General features: G+C 63.4%; 1 protein-coding gene across 3 annotated transcripts in view; it reads left to right on the top strand.

Annotated features, from left to right (window-relative positions):
* The first annotated feature begins 2,157 nt into the window (after window positions 1-2,157).
* The window catches only part of ATP2B3 (ATPase plasma membrane Ca2+ transporting 3), a 59,910-nt gene continuing 43,779 nt past the window's right edge, over window positions 2,158-18,288 (top strand). The window contains exon 1 of one of the 3 annotated variants that reach the window (XM_038588644.1): window positions 2,158-2,260. The gene's annotated coding sequence lies outside the window, so the exon portion shown is untranslated. Of the gene's footprint in view, window positions 2,261-14,113; window positions 14,272-18,288 lie in introns of those variants that run through there. The other 2 variants (XM_038588649.1, XM_038588643.1) reach the window with 2 other exon arrangements.

Below are 18,288 nucleotides of genomic sequence, written 5' to 3' on the forward strand. Positions count from 1 at the left end.
CTGGCACCCCATCTCCTGGCCCCGGGGGAAGGCCCACCCAGCTTCACAGCCGGCTTCAGGTGGGGCCCGGTGGGCGCCCGCTCGGAGGGCGGCACAGCAAGAACAACTCCGAGGCCGCCCGTCACGTGGCGGGAGGCTCCACGGGCAGCCCCGGCCCGCCCCGCCTCTGACGGGCCCTATTCTGGGCACCGTGCGGCGGCAGGCTGGGCTCTGGGGCGGCGGACAGCTGCAGCCGTCTGGGGCAACCCCGGCCGGGGGCCGCCTGCTAGCTCTCCAAGAGCAAACAGCCAGGAAAGGCCCGCAGGAGGTGTGCAAGAGTGCGCGTGAGCGCGTGAGCGTGCGTGAGAACGAGGGTGCAGGAGCAGGGCTGAACGACTGTGCGCAGCCGTGCGTGGGAGAGCTCTCTGTGTCGGGGTGTACGAGAGTGTGCGTAGCTCAATGGGTGTCAGTGGGTGTGCGTGTGAATAGATGCAAATGATTGTAAGTGTGGATGTGTCTGACTAGATACACGTGTGGATAACTGAGCGTGTCCAAGTGTGTGAGTGCGACAGTAGGTGAGTGCATGTGAAGAGCCGGGTGTGGGTGTGCGCAGGTAGGTTGGCGAGTGCACAGGAGCACGTGTCCGCACGAGGGTGTGTGAGTGACAGAGTGTGGGTTGTGGCAATGTGACCTTGCGTGTGAGTGTGTGTGAGTGCGACTGAGCAGGCATGAATGTGAGCGAGCATCGGTGTGTGTGAGAGAGCACATGTGAGCGTGAGCCTCCGCCTGTGGGGAGAGGTGCCGGGTCTCCAGGGCCACCCTCGGAACCCCACTTTGGGGAGGTGCGACAGTCCCCGGCCCAGGGCAAACCCTCTGTGTCCTTTACGTCTCTGCCTGCCGGCTCCCTGTTTTCTGCGCCCCGCTGTGTCCCCGGCGCCCAGCATGGACCTTGCACACCCCAGGGCCCTGTTTGTGCAAGGCAAGAAAGACCGTGTGGCTAGGTCCAAGTGTCTTCCAGCGGCCACATTCTGGGGCTCTGAGCCCCGCCTGCCCTGAGGTGGTGGCGCATACTGTGGGCCTGTCGCTTCTCTTCCCTACAGACCCGGTCCCCTTCCTAGGCCACCCCAGCCCCCTTGCACTTCTTCGCGATGCTCGAGGAAGGTGGGGAAGGCCTCCTCCGGGTCTGGAGGCGCCCACTATCCCTGGACCTGGGGAAGCTAGGGACTCTCCGGAGGAGCCGCATGGGCCAGCCAGCACCCCCCCCCCCCCCGCTGCTAGGTGTCCGTGGGCACACCCTCGGGTCCCTGGCCGGGGGTGTGCCTATGTGTGTCGGTGGGTGTGGGTGTGGGTGTGGGTCTTCTCCGAGTTGGGGTCTGTGTGTCTGTCTCGGCCTCCGTCTGGAGTGTACACGTCCCCGTGCATGTCTCTGGGTGTCCACCTGCGTGCAGTATCTCGGTGTCCTGTGTAATGGTGTTTCTGTGATGACCTTTTGGGGTCACCAACTTTGAGAACGGGTCATAAGCTCCAGTGGCCTTCCCAAAGACGCCTTGGATGGTCATGCTTCCAACAGCAGGCAGGTTCTAGAGTATCTCCGCCCCCTGGAAAACCACAGGCGCCCAAGCACCCCAGGCTACCGATCCGTAACCCAGCGCCTCACTCCACCTGACTGTTAGGGCGAGGACCCAGAGGACGGGGTCTTGAGGGGGAGCAGCCGCCCTGCGCCCACTCCCACGCTCAGCGCTCTTTCTGTGCGCTCCCAGGTGCCAGGGCCCCCGGGTTTGCAGCCAAGCCCACCTCTCAGCCGCCGGCGCCCTGGCGCCCTCCGGGGGCACGGGCAGGCCAGGAGGGACAGACACCCCCGCGCATCCCGGGGACCGAAGGGCGCGCGCCAGGAGTGTGGCTCCGGAGCCCCGCGGCCCCCGCGCAGCGCGCCGCCCCCCGCGCCCGCTCCCTCCTTCCTCCTCCCTTCTCCTCCTCCCCCCCCCCCCCCTCGCTCGCTGCCTCCCTCCCCTCCCTCCTCCCTCCCTCCCTCCCTCCCTCCGCGCTCAGAGCTGCGGCTGGAGCCGAGCGCGCCGCGTCGCCCGCCGCCGGTGCGGAGCGTGGGGAGCACTCGGCCGCAGCTCTCGCCTGCCGCGGAGGGTCGCGCCCCGCGCCTCCGGCCAGGCCGCCCTGTGCTCGGGCCTTTCCGTCCTTGGAGCGGATCGCTGCCCGCCGGGCGCCCGCCTGCAGCGACAGCAGCCGCTGGAGCCGAGGCCGCGGCGTTGGCCGTGCCCAGGACCGGGTGAGTGGTGCCTGGGGCGCGCAGGCAAGGGCGGGCGGGGCGGGCGGCCCGGCAGGTGGCGCGGCCGGCAGGTGGGGGGACGCGGGTCCCCGCCCACGGCACCTGCGCCCCGCGGCCGGCCTGCGTGTCCTTGCGGCGCCGAGCGTCACCCCGGGGGCCCTGGGCCGGCGGGCAGCGCCCCGCACCCCGCGCCCCGCGCCCCGCATCCCGCGCGCACGCGCATCTGCGCCGCGGTGGGGGGGAAAAGGCGCTGGGGGCTGCGGGCGGGGTCCTGGGCGGGCATAGCCTGGGCGCCGGGGCCTGGGCTGGAGCCAGGCTGCGCCCGAAGCACCCTCCCGGAGTCTCTTGACACCCCCCCCTCCCCCCGTGCACCCTCACCGTGTCATCTTCCCCAGCACACCGAGAAACCCTCCCGCGTTCCCACACTGTCCCCAGCACGCCCACACAGCTGCCCAGCAGACCCCGCCGCTGGCCCGGGCAGCGCCGACGACAAGCCTCCCAGGCCACACTTCGGTAACTCCTTTTCCATCCCTCCACGCACAGCTGTCCTCCCCCTCCTCACCTGTGTGACCTTGGCCAGATGGCTTCTCCTATCGGGCCTCAGTGCTCTCTGGGCTTAGGATTCTGGAATTTGGAGCCTGGTGCGAGCGGCATCTCCCAAAGGAGGGAGCCCTGGGTCTCCGCCTTTGACAGTTAGATCCTCTCTCTAGGACCTGGTCTCCCTCCTTCTGCTGCCCCCCACCCCCCGCAGGCTTAGCAGCTGGCCAGGCGAGGAGGGGTGGCAAGCAGGGTAGAGGCAGGGCCCAGGGCTGATGTGTTGGCAGTGTTGGGGTGCGAGCCTGTGAGGGCGTGGAAGACCCTGGGGAACACTCCCTCAAGGGGCAGGGCAGGGCAGGGCCAGCATCCCTCAGCTGGGAGCGTGACACTCCCCAGGTCCGGGCAGGTGAGTGCACCCTCTCCCACTCCGTATTTCAAAGATGAGGTCATTGAGCCTGGGACCGAAAGTGGATCCCTGCGGGCCACAGAGTCGAGTCCAGCCTTGACCCTGGCCATCCCAGTCTCCCCTGGCCCCCAGCCCGGAAGGCATCCCCCTCATTCACCCACGAGATCAGTGCCCTCTCCACGGCCATCACCCTTCACTCCTCTGGGAGCCCTTTAAGGCAGGGAGCACTGGAGTGCCCAGCACAGGCCTGGCTCACAGTGGGCACAGGTGTCTGTGTGGCACGTTGGCGACCTTGACCTCACTGAATCTGCAGAATCACCCAACAAGGGAGGCAAGGCTGGGCTCTCTGTTCCCATTTTTCACCTGGGATCATTGAGGCCTCAGGAGGGGACGGGCCTCGGCCCTGCATTGACTGGTTGGGTGGATGGCTGGGGACACTGCCAGGCACCTGGTGGGACAGAGCACCTCCCACGTGTCCCAGCACCATTCAAAGCAGGTTCCTGGACCCCCCTCACCCCCACCCCCACCCCGAGGCCGACTCTGTCAACACCACAGGCCCGCACTGTTTGCACTGCCCCCTTTCAGGCGAGCCATGTGGTTGCTGAGCAGGCTGCTGGGAGCCCCCACCGACTGGCCCACAAAGAAGAGGGCCGCGGGGCTGCCAGGGCCTTAGCCTGGCGGCGCGTCCGCGGGTAGAGCTGGCCCCTGGAGAGCCAGCCGGTTGGAAGGGGCCGGGCAGCGTCGGTCCCAGGGCATTGATTGTCCCCACTGCCGGCCCAGAGGAGACAGACGGCCAAGGACACGGCTAGTCTTGATCAAATCAACCTGGTCCCTGCCCAGCGCTGCCAGGTGGTTCAAGTGAAGGGGCAGGCAGCTCTAGCACAGAAGTGTGTGTGTGTTGGGGGGGCACAGGCAGATGGAACTGGGGTGGCGTGGGAGGGGGCTTTGTGCAGAGCCAGAAGGAAAGCCATGCCTTGGGGATGGAAGCCCCCGAGGCTAAGAGCGCAGGGGAGAGCGCAGCAGAGATGCTGCAGGGGACCCAGGGGCCAGGGACGCTGGTCGGAGGTGTCCTGGCCCACGGGGAGCTCCACTTTGCTGCCAGCTCCCGGCCTGATGGTCGTCGTGACCTTGGCCAAGTCCCTTCCCTGCTCCAGGCCTGGGGAGGGCGGGGGGGGGGGGGTCTCAGAGGCTCCCCTGACATTTCAGGCTTCTGAGCCCAGAGCTCTGGAGGTTGAATCATTTGTGAGCGAGTGGGGAGAGGCCGGGCCCTGAGTCAGTGCGCGCTCGCCACCCCAGAACATCTCCCAGCCCAGGAAGGCAACCAAGGGTGCTGGGGGCAGCTCCGGCCCCTCCCCCTCCTCAGCGTGGCTTGGAGAGAGGGGCCCCCTGCCTTCCCGCTGGATGGGACCGGAGTGCCCGGGCCCCTGGGGGCTTTGAGGGCTGAGCTTCAGGCCCCACTTCCTGCTTCCACTTACGGATCAAGTTGTCAGCACGCACGTGGGCTCTGCCCATTGCACTGCCTTCCAGTTTTAAACTCGGGGCTGCCATCTGCGTCGGAGGTCACCGGCCCGCTCAATAAAGTCAGTAGTGACAGTCGTCATAATGGCACTCGTCTTTCCCTGGAGTGCTTCAGGCACATTCCCTCACTCCGTTGAAAGGACAACCAAATGAAGCAAGGGCTGTGACTGTCCCATTTTTCGGATGGGGCCCAGAGAGGTTAGGTGACTTGCCCAAGGTCGTGCAGCCGGCAGGTGGCAAAACCAAGATCGGAGAGCAGGCCCTTAGCTGGACGGGGGAGCCGATGATCGAGGGCCCTTCCGCCCCGGGAAGGCCCCGCCGCCCCGAAGCCACTGAGGCAAACGGCCGACCGTGGGTGGATGTCAATCCCAAGCAAGTTGGGGGTCGGACCCACGGTGGGTGGATGTCAATCCCAAGCAAGTTGGGGGTCGATCTTCAGCAAGTGTGCTGGCCCCTCCGGGTCACCTCTAGGAGGAGCGTCTCCGCGGGTGTCCGCGGCAGCTGGTGGACGGGCCCGGCTGTGGCTTGAAAGGCGGGTGCCTGCCTCCGACGGCGAGCTGCGCGGGAGCCTCGCCGGTGCCATCTCCGAGATGGGCCTGCGAGCCAGGCTCGGGCTGCGTGCTTGCGGGGCAGGGCAGAGGTGCGGCGTGCGCAGATGTGGCCTCCCCTCCCGGGCGCCGTCATTTCCCGGAGGGCCGCGTCCTGGGCTGGGGCTCTGGCGCCTCACCGCGCCCCTCTTCCCTGCCCTGCCTAGGCTGGCAGAAGCCGGGCCAAGTGGCGCCCGGCTGGCACGCCGTCCCCTGCCTGTGCACCTTCTGTCGGGTGGGAGGCGCTGGAAGGCGGCCGGGGTACCGCCTGGAGAGCGGGATCCGAGCCCACGCGTCGCCGGGATGGAGGGAAAGGATCTCGGATGCGGGAGTCAATCAAGGCTGGGTGTCCTGGGCTGCCGAGGTCGGGAGGGGACAGAGGTCGAGGTCACATGGCCGAGTCGCTGGCAGAGCCCGGGCCAGAGCCACAGGATCAAGTGGAAAGGCCCGGGGGGAGGAAAGGGCTGGAGGTTTCTCCCGATTCCCACCTCCGGGCACTGGCGGGGGCCTTGGAGCACAAGAGGTTTCCAGAGACTTGGCTCGGAATCGGAGTTGGGCGGATGGGGTGCCGGGCCCGTGTTATCGGGGAGCGCCTTATTTGAAATGGTCCTGAGCCTGCCTGAGGTTCCGTAGGTGGGTCCCTCAGTAAAAGGGAACCCCTTATACAAACGGGACGTCCTTTCCTGCAGCAACGATGTTGAGGCGCTGTCCAGAGAGCCTCGCAGTCCACTAGCCACAAGTGGTAATTTAGTTCAAATTAAGTAAACTTAAAAATTCCGTTTCTCAGTCTCAGCAGCCACATTTCAAGTGCCCAGTAGCGACACGTGGCTGGTGGCTACTGTACCGGACAGCCCACAGACAGAGAACATTTCCATCATTCCAGAAGCTTCTGTCACATTGCGCCACCGGAGCCAGTACAGACTCCAGTCGTCACCCGGACCCCGAGCTCACTGCCCTGCCTATCCCCCCATGGTTCCTTGCAAGGGACTGGGTCAAGGGTGGTGTGGAGGCCTCTGGGCAGCCCGCCTGCCCCCTGGGGAGCCTGGGGACCTTTGCCACCACTGCGGAAGGCCAGCCCAGGGGCCCCCACAAACATGGCGAGAGAGCACCTCATGCTGGGAGCACACGTGCACGAGGCCCTGGCACACTGGCTTGAGGGCAAATGTGGATCTGGCCCTGCCCTGCGCCTCAGGCTTGCTCACCTGGAACATGCTGGCGGCCCTGAACAGCTCTGCACAGATGGGCGAGGTTCTTGGGTCTAAAAAAAAAAATTTAAAAAAACCCATTTATTTCTTTCCATTTAAAAATCATGCTCTTAACATGCATGCTCTTTATAGAAGATTCATAAAACACAGAGACGTAGACGACGTAGGAACCCCCTCCATCCTATCACCAGAATGCAAGCCAGGGTTTCCATCTTATTGGACTGGGCTCCTCTCCGCTTTCTTTGCATAGGCCGTTTATTTTCACATTACTGTAATTATACCGTGGGCACAATCGTGTAATCTATTTTTTACTTCACATAAGCATTTTCTTTATTAATATAATCCCTTCCTAAATGAATTTTTTTTCCCAAAATGGATATGGTTTAATTTTTTGAAGCTTTCGAAAGCAGTAAGTGCTTCTTGCAAAAATCGGGAAGGCATTTGAATCGTGCGAAGAAAGAGCTGCGAATGCTCATTTGCCCATTCAACAGCGATTTACCCGGCACCCAGGATGTATCAAGGCAGTCCTCAGGGCTGTAATTACAATTTTTAATGGCTGAATAATATTCTCTCAAGAGATTATAATTCGCTTAATTATTTGGCTATTTGTGGAGATCCAGGCAGTCAGATCCGTTTTGCTGTCATACGTGAGGCTCTGCTGAGCATCTTGGTGGGTAATGCTCATCCTGTCCCGAGGAGAGAGTGCCCAGACAGAAGCTCGTTCTGCCAAATTGTTCTCCAGAAGGGCTCTTCAGCACATCCGAAAGACTGGCTCACCGAAGCCGTGCCAGCATCAGATATTATAATCAAACAACCTGGCAGAAATATCCAGGTCCAAAATATCGACTTCAGTATCCATTTCTTTAATTGTCTGTGAGCGTGAGCGTTTTCCCACGTTCATTTAGTTGCGTCTCTCGCTTTTTTAGGGGTTTGTCCCTGCCCCGCCTTTATTGCGACCCTAGTGGTTTTCTCGTGGGTTTGGATAAACTCGACACATGAACGCTGTTGACAATTGAGCGTGCCTGTTGCAAGTGATTTGGAAAATCCTTTGTTCCTTGCCTTTGAATGTTTTCACGTACAAGATAAACACTTTCTATGTCACGGGTTCTTGTGATTTCTTCCACTGCTTCTGGGCTTACAAAACCCCCGACAAAAATCTGAGAGCTAGCCTTTCTGGGGTTTGCCCTGGGTGTGCGTGTGTGCGTGCGTGCGTGCATGCGTGCGTGTGTGTGTGTGTGTGTGTAGTTTGCACTTCGAAGATGTTCAACCCTTTGATTCAGGGGTGGGCAAGCTTTTCCTACAGAGGGTCAGAGAGTGAATATTTTCCCCTTTGCAGGCCACACAGTCTCTGTCCCAAACGCAAACAGGACAGAAATGAATGGATGTGGCCGTGCGCCAATAAAACTTTATTCACAAAAACACTTGGCTGCCAGCTTTGGCCCTTGGGCCATAGTTTACCAAACCCCATTTCATCCAAAGGAAACCTGCCTTGGGGACTAATTCAAGGTGAGGCTCTGGGGTGCGTTGTCTCCCTGAGGGCCAGCCCGTCATCCCCGTTTCTTTTCTCGGATGCTTTGGCCCCAGCTAACGTGGGGGCCTCCTAAGCCCAGGGGTCCTGATGTGGAGTAGGGCCCGTTTCTGAGCTGCCCGGCCCATTCTGCGGACCTGTGTGTGGCCCCACACCTTGTATCTCTTAATACCCGACCTGCAGGTCACACCTTAGAAATCTTAAAGCCAGACGAACGTCCTCTGCTGTCCACAGACACCGTGGGTTTTCCTCACAGAGATGCCCGGGGGAGGCGGGTATGGGCAGGCGAGTGTGCGCAGCAAAGGCTCACAGCTGAGGACGGCCAGACAGCCCAGGAGCACCAGGGCCTCTTGATTAAGAAACAGGAAAACAAAGCTGGCAAAGCCGGGAAGGGGCAGGGAGAGGTGGGGATCGCCGCTGGCCACCTTCACCCGGCTGGGGCGTGGGACTCGACCACAGGGCTGAGTCACGTCGCTGGCTTGCCCCAAATGAAGGAGAGTCCCAAGAGCCACCACCGCCTGCTTTCCCCCCAAGTGGCCTGGGGACGGCGTGGGTCCCTGGACCATCCGGACCCTGGGAATCCCCGCACGCTGCCGTTTGGGCACAAACCCCGCACCGGGGTCGAGACGCGTGGGCAGCCCGTCTCTGCAGCAGCTCCGTGGGCAAGATTGCTGGCACAGGCCTCGAGGGTGGCACGGGGCGCGACCGTGCGGGGAGGGTCCTTCTCCACAGTCAACCCGGCCGGCAGGGAGTGCTCAGCGCCCTGGGTGCATAGCGTGGGGAGGTGCCCGGGCGAGTGCTTCCTGGGCCCCGCTGGTGCCTCGGGGCCCGATTTTCCCATCTTGCCTTGGAGCCACAGGCCCATGAGAGAGGCACGTGGCCCGGGGACAGGCAGCCTGGGCTCCCTGGGCTGCTGGGGTCCCCGAGTGCTGCCCCGTGAGTGGGGCGCCCCCGCGGTCAGAGGAAGGCCCGCACCTGATCGGTCCAACACCTGCAGGAGAGGGGTGTGGGCACATGCCCGGCAGAGGCCAGTGCAGGGTGCCCCCACCCCCGCCTGGTGCCTCCTTGCCGAGGCCCCTGGTCCTTGGCCGATGGGCCGTGGTGTGGGGTATGCCGAGGGGGGAGGCTCAGCGCCCGCCACGTTGCCGTCACCGTCGAGGCGTCCCCACACGGGAGGGGCCCTCGCGCCTCTGCGCCAGCCCTCCGTCCCTCTCGGCACCTCCTGGGCCTGCGAGAGCTTTGCAGTGTCCTCTCAGGGCTTTGCAGGAGATGCTTCTGGCTTTGTGTCCTGGGGTCCTCTGCCAGAAATAGGCTTTCGGGACGTGGCGGGGCTTGATCTTTCAGGAGATGGCAGCCAGGCCCTCGGTGACCTTCCGGTGCTTCCTGCCACAGTGGCCGGCCGGGGTTAGTAAGGGTGCCAGGGCCGGGCCTGGAGGCGTTGCAGCTAGCCCTCCCTGCCCGTCACTGGCTCCTCTGTCACCGCCGTTAGCAGCAGGTACTCCTCCAAAGTCAGCCCGGAAAGGTGGCGTGAGCGCTCTGGTGTCTGGGTCACGGAAGGCCAGCTAGAGTCAACTGCCATCTGCAGTCTGAACACGGCTTCTCCGCTTCGGCCCGCACCCTTGCCACTCCCCTTGCAAAGCAATGGCCAAGGCCCAGGTCTTTCCTAAGTGCTCAGAGTGACCTGTGCCTAAGTTCCCCAGATGGTGATGGCCCCGGTCAGCTCCTTCTCCACGTCGAGTTGGCTCTAGGGACCTGCCCCTAACCTCAGCCAACTGGGGCCTTACAAGGCTTCACCCTTTTGTCTGTGGGATGGGACATGTGTGGGAGTTTGCACCTGGTCTTCCAGACTCTTACTGGCCACCAGGAAGTGGGTCTCCTTCCCTGACAGTCCTCCTGGCCCCGACCTTGACCCACTGAGTCTCCCCAAGCCCGTCCTCCCAAGGGCTTCAGCCTGACTCCAGAAACCAGATCCTCTCCTCAGCAGGAGCCACAATGGGACCCCCGTGGAGCCTGATCCCAGGGGGACACGTGTGTTTCCCGGCAGCCTCCTTGTCTGGTCACCCGTGGGCCTGCAGCGTCCCGTGGCCTTCAGCGGCCTGCCATTTCCTTAATTTCCTGTCTGGGCCTTGGGTGCTTCCAGTGGCTCGCTGCTGGCTTTGGGGATCAGAAGCTGGCGGGGCGGCCAGTGTGTGGTACCACGGACAGAGCTGGGGAGACGGGAGAGGAGTGGGATGGGGCACCCCTCCTTCTGTCCGTGTGTCCTCTACGAAAGCCTGGGAAACAGGGATCTGCTACCTCCGAGACCCCCCGTGTATTTTCTCGGCCCCTTCGTGGGCTGGAGGCAGGTCCCAGAGGCCAGCCGTGGTGTGCCCGGGTCCCCTCCCGCCCGTCACTCCTGAGACCATAGGCCGGGCCCGGCTCAGCGCTCTGTGGGGCAGGCCCGGGACCTCACTACCTGCCAAGTGCTCGTGGGATAGAGCAGGAGGGGCGTGGGCCACAGTGTGCCAGGCCACGAGTCCGGGGGGGAAGGGGCGGCTGGCTCGGGCTCCCTGCTGCAATGCAGCTCTGTCCTGAGCAGCCCGCTGTAATTGGATAATTAGTGTCATTATGCTTCCTGCCCATCAGCTCTCCTCTCCTGCTCTCTCGCACTCTCCTTCCCCAGCTCTCGCCTTCTCTGGCAGGAAACAAATGACTGCCTTCCCCAGGGTACAGTTGTGACCCCTATAATGACACTTCAAGGCCCCAGCCAGAAAGGGGCTTCCGACTTCCCTGTGGGACCCAGGGGCACCTGGTGCTCTGAGAGGCACCGGTGTGGGGGTGTGGGGGTGTGGACTTCCCTCCCGAAGCATCGTGGGGAGCCAGCTGTCCCCGCAGTGTCTAGCACTCTCCAGGAGGGATCCGTGGCCCCGGCCGGCTTGGGGCATGGCCCCAGGAATGGGGAAGCGTCCGAGCGCTGCATGGGGTTGGCGTCTGACCAAGCAGAATGTTCTGGTCTCTCTAGTGGAGCCTGGTTCCGACCTCTGAATTCTGGGGTCCACATGGGCTCAGAGAGAGCTCAGGGCTTCCGGGCAGGTGGGCGTGGCAGAGGGAGCAGCCAACAAGGGGCGGGGCCTTCCTCATCTTCCCTCCGGGGAAGCAGGCGCCCTGGGGACCTGGCTAGGCACGCGGGCCTGCGGGACCGTCCTCAGAGCTCACAGCCACCCAGCCGGGAGGAACGATGGCCATTTCCCAGATGCGAACGTGGAGCCCCAGAGAGCTGCTGCTTACTGTGCCTTGAGCCGCCTGGGACAGCCAGGCCTGGCTCCGGTGGCTGCACTCCCGAGCCCTGAGGTTTATGGGAACAGATTTCCTGTCTAGCCACTTTGTTGAACTCTTTTAATTGGTTTTAATCATGTGTTCATTGCTTTTCTGGGGTTTCCTGGGCAGTCACTTGGCAGAGGAGCGATGTAGAATTCTCTGGAGCCAGACCACTCGGGTTCACGTTGGCCTCTGCTCCTTGCTGGCTGTGTGACCTCGAGGGAGCTCCTCAACCTCTCTGGGCCTCAGCTCAGAAGTGGGGATGACCCCCCTTCCTGGCTGAGCGGCCGGCCGCTCGGAACAAATCCGTTCCTGCGTGCCTCCGTCAGGCACGGGGAGCGGCGCTGCTCGTGGCCCAGGCCCAGGCGCGGGGCATCGCCTGTCACCAGACTGTCCTTCTGTCTGTCTTCAGTACTAGCGCGGTTGCGTCTTCTGCTTCGGCTACAACTTCCGGGACAGGGTCCAATACACAGGTGAGCAGGAGCCCAGCTCCGGGTCGTCGCGTGTCCCAGGGAGCGCGTGGACGCGTGGGCCTGGGTTAGGTGGCAGAGACTTCGGCGAGCCGCGGGGGCATTCCTGCCCTTTCCGACGCGGCCCTGAAGCTGGCCCTGTCCCCCTTCTGTCCCGTGTGCCATCCCACGTGCAGTCCAAGAGTGAGCTGAGGCCCTGTCCCTGTGCCCGCTGCCGTTGGCCAGGACCGAGTCACGTGGTCACAGGGAGCTGCACCAGAGTTGGGGGAATGCAGTCGTTCTGCTGGATGACAAGACGCCTGATTAAAAATTAAAATACAACATTGGAAAAGAGGCGCAGAGATCGGGGAATGTCTAGCAAGTCTCTGCCACAACCTCCTGGGGGTTCGTTAGCACTTCCGCAGGCCTCTTATGTAAGCAGAATGCAGAGGGGGAGGCCCGGCCTTCCCCAACGGCTCTGGCCATCCCTTCTGGTCCCTTCTGAGGACAGGGTGGGGGGCGCGTGGGAAGTGGGGGGCCACACTTCCGGCAGGTAGGAGGGCAACAGCCGGTGCCAGTGGCCGCCAGTGAGCCCAGCTTCCCGGCTTCTCTGCGTCTCTGCCACCTAATAGGGCAACCACCCAGCCGAGGCAGGATGTGGGCGGTGTCAAAGGTCACGACGAGCCAGCGCAAAGGGTGGGGGTAGGGCCGCCCAGACGGCTCGCCTTAGGTTTCCACCTCAGATAGGGGATGGATGCTCCTGAAAGTTAAAATTTCCGTGGGCACGACCACCGGCCCGCCCGCCAGTCAAGGCGGTGGGACTCCTGCGATCCCTGGACACAGGGCAAAGGGGGCGGTGAGACCTGTTTGGTTTCTCAATTGTGGTTAAACCCCGAGGACCTCAAATTCACCATGTTAACCACGTGCACGGCGCGGTGGCACCAAGAGCGTCCCTATTTTGTGCAGCCGCCCCTGCCACCCTGCCCCGGCACCTTTCGGGCGTCCCCACTGAAACCCTGTCCCGTGAGACACGGACGCCCCCTCTGCCACCCCCCCCCCAGCGCGCCCACCATCCCACGTCCCGTCCCTCCGAATCCGACTGCTCCGGGCACCTCGTAGACGCGGACTCCCGCGCATCTGTCCTTTTGTGTCTGGCTTCTCGGGCTCAGCAGGATGTCTCCCGCGTTCACGTGTGTCGTGTCGTAGCAGGTGTCTGAAAGTCCTCCCTCTGGGGGACCGCACGGCGTGCCATTGCACCGCCGGCCACATCGGGCTTATCCCCCCGTGCCCCCGGGGCCCTGGGGCTGCTCCTGCCTTTTGGCTACTGGGCATCAAGCCGCTACGAACACGGGTGTGCGAGTCTCTTAGAGACCCTGCTTCCGATTCTTCTAGGGCTGGACCCCGACACGGAATTGCTGGATCCCACGGTGATTGTGTGTTTCGGTTTTTTGAGGAGTGGCTGTACTGTTTTCCGTAGCAGCTGCACCATTTTACATTATCCGTCGGGGCGTGTTTTAGCTGGAGGCTTCTGGGCCCTCCCCGAGCCACGAAGGCAGGCCAACGTGGGGCATCAAAGCTGGCTGGGCCCCGGGGCTCCGCGGGCAGGGGCTTTGCACGCTCCCAGGGCCACCCTCTCGCGACTGCGAAGCCTCGGCTGGGGCTGTGCATCTTTCAAGTCCCTGTGGAAAGGGGGCCCTGCACGGCTGGCATCCACCTCTCTAGAATAGTCCTGGGCCCTAGTAGCCAGGGCTACTGTAGAAGTTCACGCACCTGTAGGCCGGGGCTAAACCCCAGGTCCCTGCCGCCTCTAGGAATCTAGACTTGAGTTTCTCCGGGTTCCAGAATCCTCCTTGGCTCGGCTCTAATTAGCAGACTTCCAATGTCTGGCGTCTGTGCATCTGTCTTTCTGCCGGCCTCAGACGGTCGTGTGAGCCTGGACCAGGCACTGGTAGGGAGCATCCTTTGCCCTTGCTGGCAGCCCCCAGTGGGTCCCTGAGGTGGCCCTCGTGGCCTGGTTGTGGCCTGGGGGCGGCCCTGCGGGGGCGGAGGTGCAGGGACCTGCTGATGGGGGGCGTGTGTGCGTGAATTTGGGAAGAGGGTGCTGCGGGGTACAGGGGTGTGGGGGGAGCGGGGGGCTGGCCCTTCTCTGCTGTTTCTGTTTTTGCCCAAAGCCGTTCCCCGTGAGAGCCGCCTGGCTGTGCACAGATTGTACCAGGAACAAGGAGGAGGAAGGAGCGGAGGGGGGACTGTCCCTTTAAATCTGTTTTCTCTGTTTGATTTCCTTCTTTCTTCCCATCCTCCTCCCTCGGCTAGCACCAGTGCTGGGGCTGCGAGGGCCCAGGAGCTGCAGTGACGGTGCCTCTGAAATATTAATGAGGCTGCTCTCGGCCTGGCTCCCCCCTCCCAGCGCGCTCCCTCCCTCCTCGGCTGAATGCAGGCCTCATCCCCGGAGCCCTCTTTCCCCCTACCTGGTGGCCAGCCAAGGTGTGTCAAGCAGAGGGGAGGGGCGGGGCTGGGCAGGAGGAACAGGGCCCCCCGCAAGGGAGGGGGCGGCCAGGGGTCCCGGGGGCGCCCAGCCACCTCTTCACCTGCCTGGGACAGGAGAGGGCAGGGCTCTGGCGGCGGGTTGCCGAGGGCCCCTGCACCCACTCCCCACCTGCTCCTGCTCCCGCTGGCCACGCCCCACCTCTGCAGGTGCGAGGGAGGCCCAGGGCCAGCCTGGGGGGCCTCCCGCTGTCCCCCCTCAGGCTCCGGGGGCCCAGGAGGTGGACAGAGGAGGGGACAGTTTTTCCAAGGAATCCCCACAGTGAGTCACGTTGCTGAGCCATGGGTCTTTCTGGAAAGCGGCCCGGCTCGGTGGGTCTGTCGGGAGTTGGCGGCAGGCAGTGTGCCCCAAGGAGGCCGGTGGTGGAGGGCATGTGCCCGGGAGGGCCCTGAGGCCCGTGTCCTGCCCTCCGACCCCGCTTCAGAGGTGACTTGGCTCTGCCGGATTCTGCTCCTTTCTTGCCTTGGGCAAGCACAGGGGGGATGTTCTTGTCACCAGTTTACTGACCACAGGGTGAGGACACCGTGACTTGGAGTGACGCAGGGACCTGGGACTTCCTGGCTTTTAGTCTCTGCTGCCAGCCAGGACCCATCCGTCCTGGGGACACCTGTCCACTCAGACCCCGGCGGCAGCGGGCAGGGGCTGCAGGGGGACCGTGTCGCCACAGTTGAGGATGGGCTGAATTCCTTGGCTGCCAGGAGGGAGACCCCCCCCGGTGCTCCCCCAGGGGGCCTGGTCTCCCGTGGGGGCTGCCCACGCTCGCCTTCACGGAGGGGACAAGGACTGGAGAACGAAATCCCGCAAGTCAGAGGTGGCGACGCGTTAGGATTCAGCCTCAGTTTTTGCATCCGTGAAACGGACAGCTGTGTTCTTGCCCCTTGCTTATGAGGTACCGTGAGGGAAGCATCTGGACTGGGGTCCCGAGAGAAGGGAGCCTGGGAACAGAGGTGCCCCCACCTCCTTCAGGAAGCTCCTAGCCTCCTGCCGGGTGGTGGGCTGCCCAGAGCCTTGAGGGAGGAGATCCAGGAGGCCAAGTGGGAGATCAGGGCAGGGTAAGTCAGGGGTGCTGGGAGACCCTCCAAAACCTAATTAGAAGTGGCCAGGGAGGGCAGGCACAGAGCAGACGGGGACTCCCGGGTCTCTCATCACATCGCCGTGAGTCCCTGGGCGGGGGGACAGGAGGCCTCAGGGTGTTGAGGCCCCACAGGAGGGAAGGGTCCAGAAGGTGACAGGCCCGAACTTGACCTCTGGCAGCACCCTGTTGAAAGTGACAGAGCAGGGGTGTGGCGGGCCGGAGGACCCGCCACAGGTCTCTGCTGTAGTCCCCCCCTTCCCGCCCTAACGTGCTGGCCAACTTGGGTCAGGATGGAGCAAATATCAGAAGGCGCGAGTCCCTCTCTGTGGAGGTTTGCAATTCAATTAAGCCAATTAAGGTCTGAAAGATGAAAGTACCAAAATGGTATGTTCCCTGCACTTTTAGTGCCTACAGTCCGTTCTAGGCAGCCAGCCCAGGCCAGAAAGTCTCCGTCAGGCCTGCAGATAGGCCCGGTCGCTTCTGTTCTCGGCCCTTCCAGCGACGGTTACTGTCCTTATTCGGAACGAGGGAATGAATTGCCCAGCTTACAGAGAACCCCCCAGAAAAACGATAGTATTTGCCTTCGGTCTCTACAGGAGCCAACAGTCACGCAAGACAGACTTCGATTTAACTGATGGCTCCTGGCTGCCCTGTTGCCTGTAGAGTTAATGAAGCCAAGGAAGGTTAGCATGAGCACGGTCTTGGACTCCAGGGGCCCCCCAGACCCGGGCGGAGCCCCTGGGCACACTGAGAGGGATGTGCTGGGGGTCCAGGCACTCCTGCCCTTCATCCTCGTGCTCTCGGGATGGTGACCCCACCTCACACAAAACACTCCCAGCTCTTCCTCGCTAGCCAGGCCCCAGGTCACGCACGCCTCCAGGCCCCCGTTCCCGTTCAGGGCTGGCCACGGGGTGGACTTCCTGCCGGTTCAATGACCACGTCTCGCCAACGGCTTACGACCCCGAGAGCGGGGAAGACGCGCTCACCGGTCACCGGCGAGCACAGTAGAACAGGGACGGTCGCCGGATTACAGACTCAGCAGTGATCAATTTGGGCAGAGACTTTGTGGAGAATGTTCCCCTTGAATTGCCACGCAGATGTGTCAGGGGTCATCCGGTGGAGAGGGGACGGAGGGTGTGCGGGGCGAGGTGCCTGTGGAGCGAGCGGGGCGTGCGGAGCGGGCAGGGCCGTTGGGGCAGGGCGCATGATGCCACGGTAGGCAGCTGCGGTACCAGCGGAGGCAGAGAGGAGCTGGTTTCTGTTTCATGGGGGAGGTGGACATTGAAACGGGGGGCATGGCTTCCCAGAAGGCAGCGAAGAGGCAGAGAGAGCGGCAGCATCTGAACCGGGGAAAGTGGTCTCCCAGAGCAGGGCGGTGACAAGCTGCCCAGCTGGGGGCAAGCTGTGAGGTGGCAGGTGGAGACGTGGGGCCTGCGCGGTGGGCGCTGAGCGAGAGGGAGCGGCCACAGCTGCAGGCGGGGAGCCAGGGGATACTGAGTGCGGAGGAGCGGCAGGACCAGCTGAGAGGCAGCGGCGAGGGCAGGAGCGCGCTGTGTCCCGCCGAAGGTCAGGCCTCGCCTCCCTGCCCGGTTCCCTTACATGAGTCACCACAGGCCCAGTAGGCCGCAGTGATGACAGCACACCAATTAGGAGCGGCTCAAGGACCCTGTGTGGCTGTCTGGGCCACCGCTGTTGCTTAATCAAAGGCGGGGCCACCCCAGGGGGCAGGCGTAGGGAACAGGAGGGGAGGCCAGAGCTCACCTTGGGGGAGCCCTGTTGGGGGGGCTGTGCCTCCGCTGTGAGCAGGTGTACGGAGGGGTGCCCTCCTCCAGGCTGTGCTGCCGTCTCCCAGCACCTGCCCCTGAGCCCGCCCGCCCCTGGACCATTCATTCTGTCACCCCTGAAGCCCTCTGACGCCATCTGGGTGGGGTTGGGTGCCTTCCAACCGAACCTTCTCCAAGTGGGTGTAGAGGCCAAAGAGATAAAAGGGTTCCGAAGGAACCAAATAATTCACCTGGCTTCCCTTCTAGAAGGAGCCCCGTGGAGTCCCTAGGCAGCTCTGGGGGGGCCATGCAGACACATAGCTGGCCCCCGGGGCCCGGGAGCCCAAGTGGAAGGTCTAGGGTGCTGGCCAGTGGCCCGCCTGCCAGAGGCATCAGAGCCTGGGGTGAGTGCCGCCCGTTCCCCTCAGCCTGACGAGGGGACCTACCAGCCGGCCCGGACTGACGTGGCATGGGGACTCTGCTCGGGGACAATTGACTCACATCTTTGCTAAGTGCCGCCCTATCCCCCCCCCCCGACCCCTGCCAGGACTCACACCTCCCACAGCCCATTGGTTGGTCTTCTCGCAGCAGCCCTGCCCGCCTGGGGCCTGCTCGCGGAGGCATCTGTGCCCATTGGCGGGGTGAGACCAATGTCTGCACAGATGAGCCAGACCTGTCCCTTGTGCCCCACGGCCGACAGGCTAGAGGGCTGGGACACGGAGCCCAACACTGCAGGTTTCCCCCTGGGGTCGCCACGTACTGGGAAGGGAGAGGCAGACCGGCGGCGCTCAGGGTCCGGGGGGGGGGGGGGGACAAGGTGCGCCCAGCAGGGGCACTGTCCTGAGCAGCGGGGGAGGATCCTGGGGGTCGGGGGGCAACAGGCAAGGCATCTAGAGAGATCCAAGGCGGCCACGGCTGCCTCCTTAGGTTCCGGAAATGGCCTGTGGTCAGAGTACCCAGGTGGCCCACTGCATCCGGCCGACCTCTGTTCCCGGTGATCCCTCCTGCGACCACCCAGGCGAGGGGGTGCCCTGGCATAGCACCCCGGAGGGAGCCCACTCTGCCTCACACGCCCTGAACATGAAAGCTTCACTTCCTTCAAATTCCGCCCCTCCAGC

This window comes from Canis lupus, chromosome X (assembly GCF_011100685.1).
Source record: "Canis lupus familiaris isolate Mischka breed German Shepherd chromosome X, alternate assembly UU_Cfam_GSD_1.0, whole genome shotgun sequence".
NCBI lineage: Eukaryota > Metazoa > Chordata > Mammalia > Carnivora > Canidae > Canis > Canis lupus.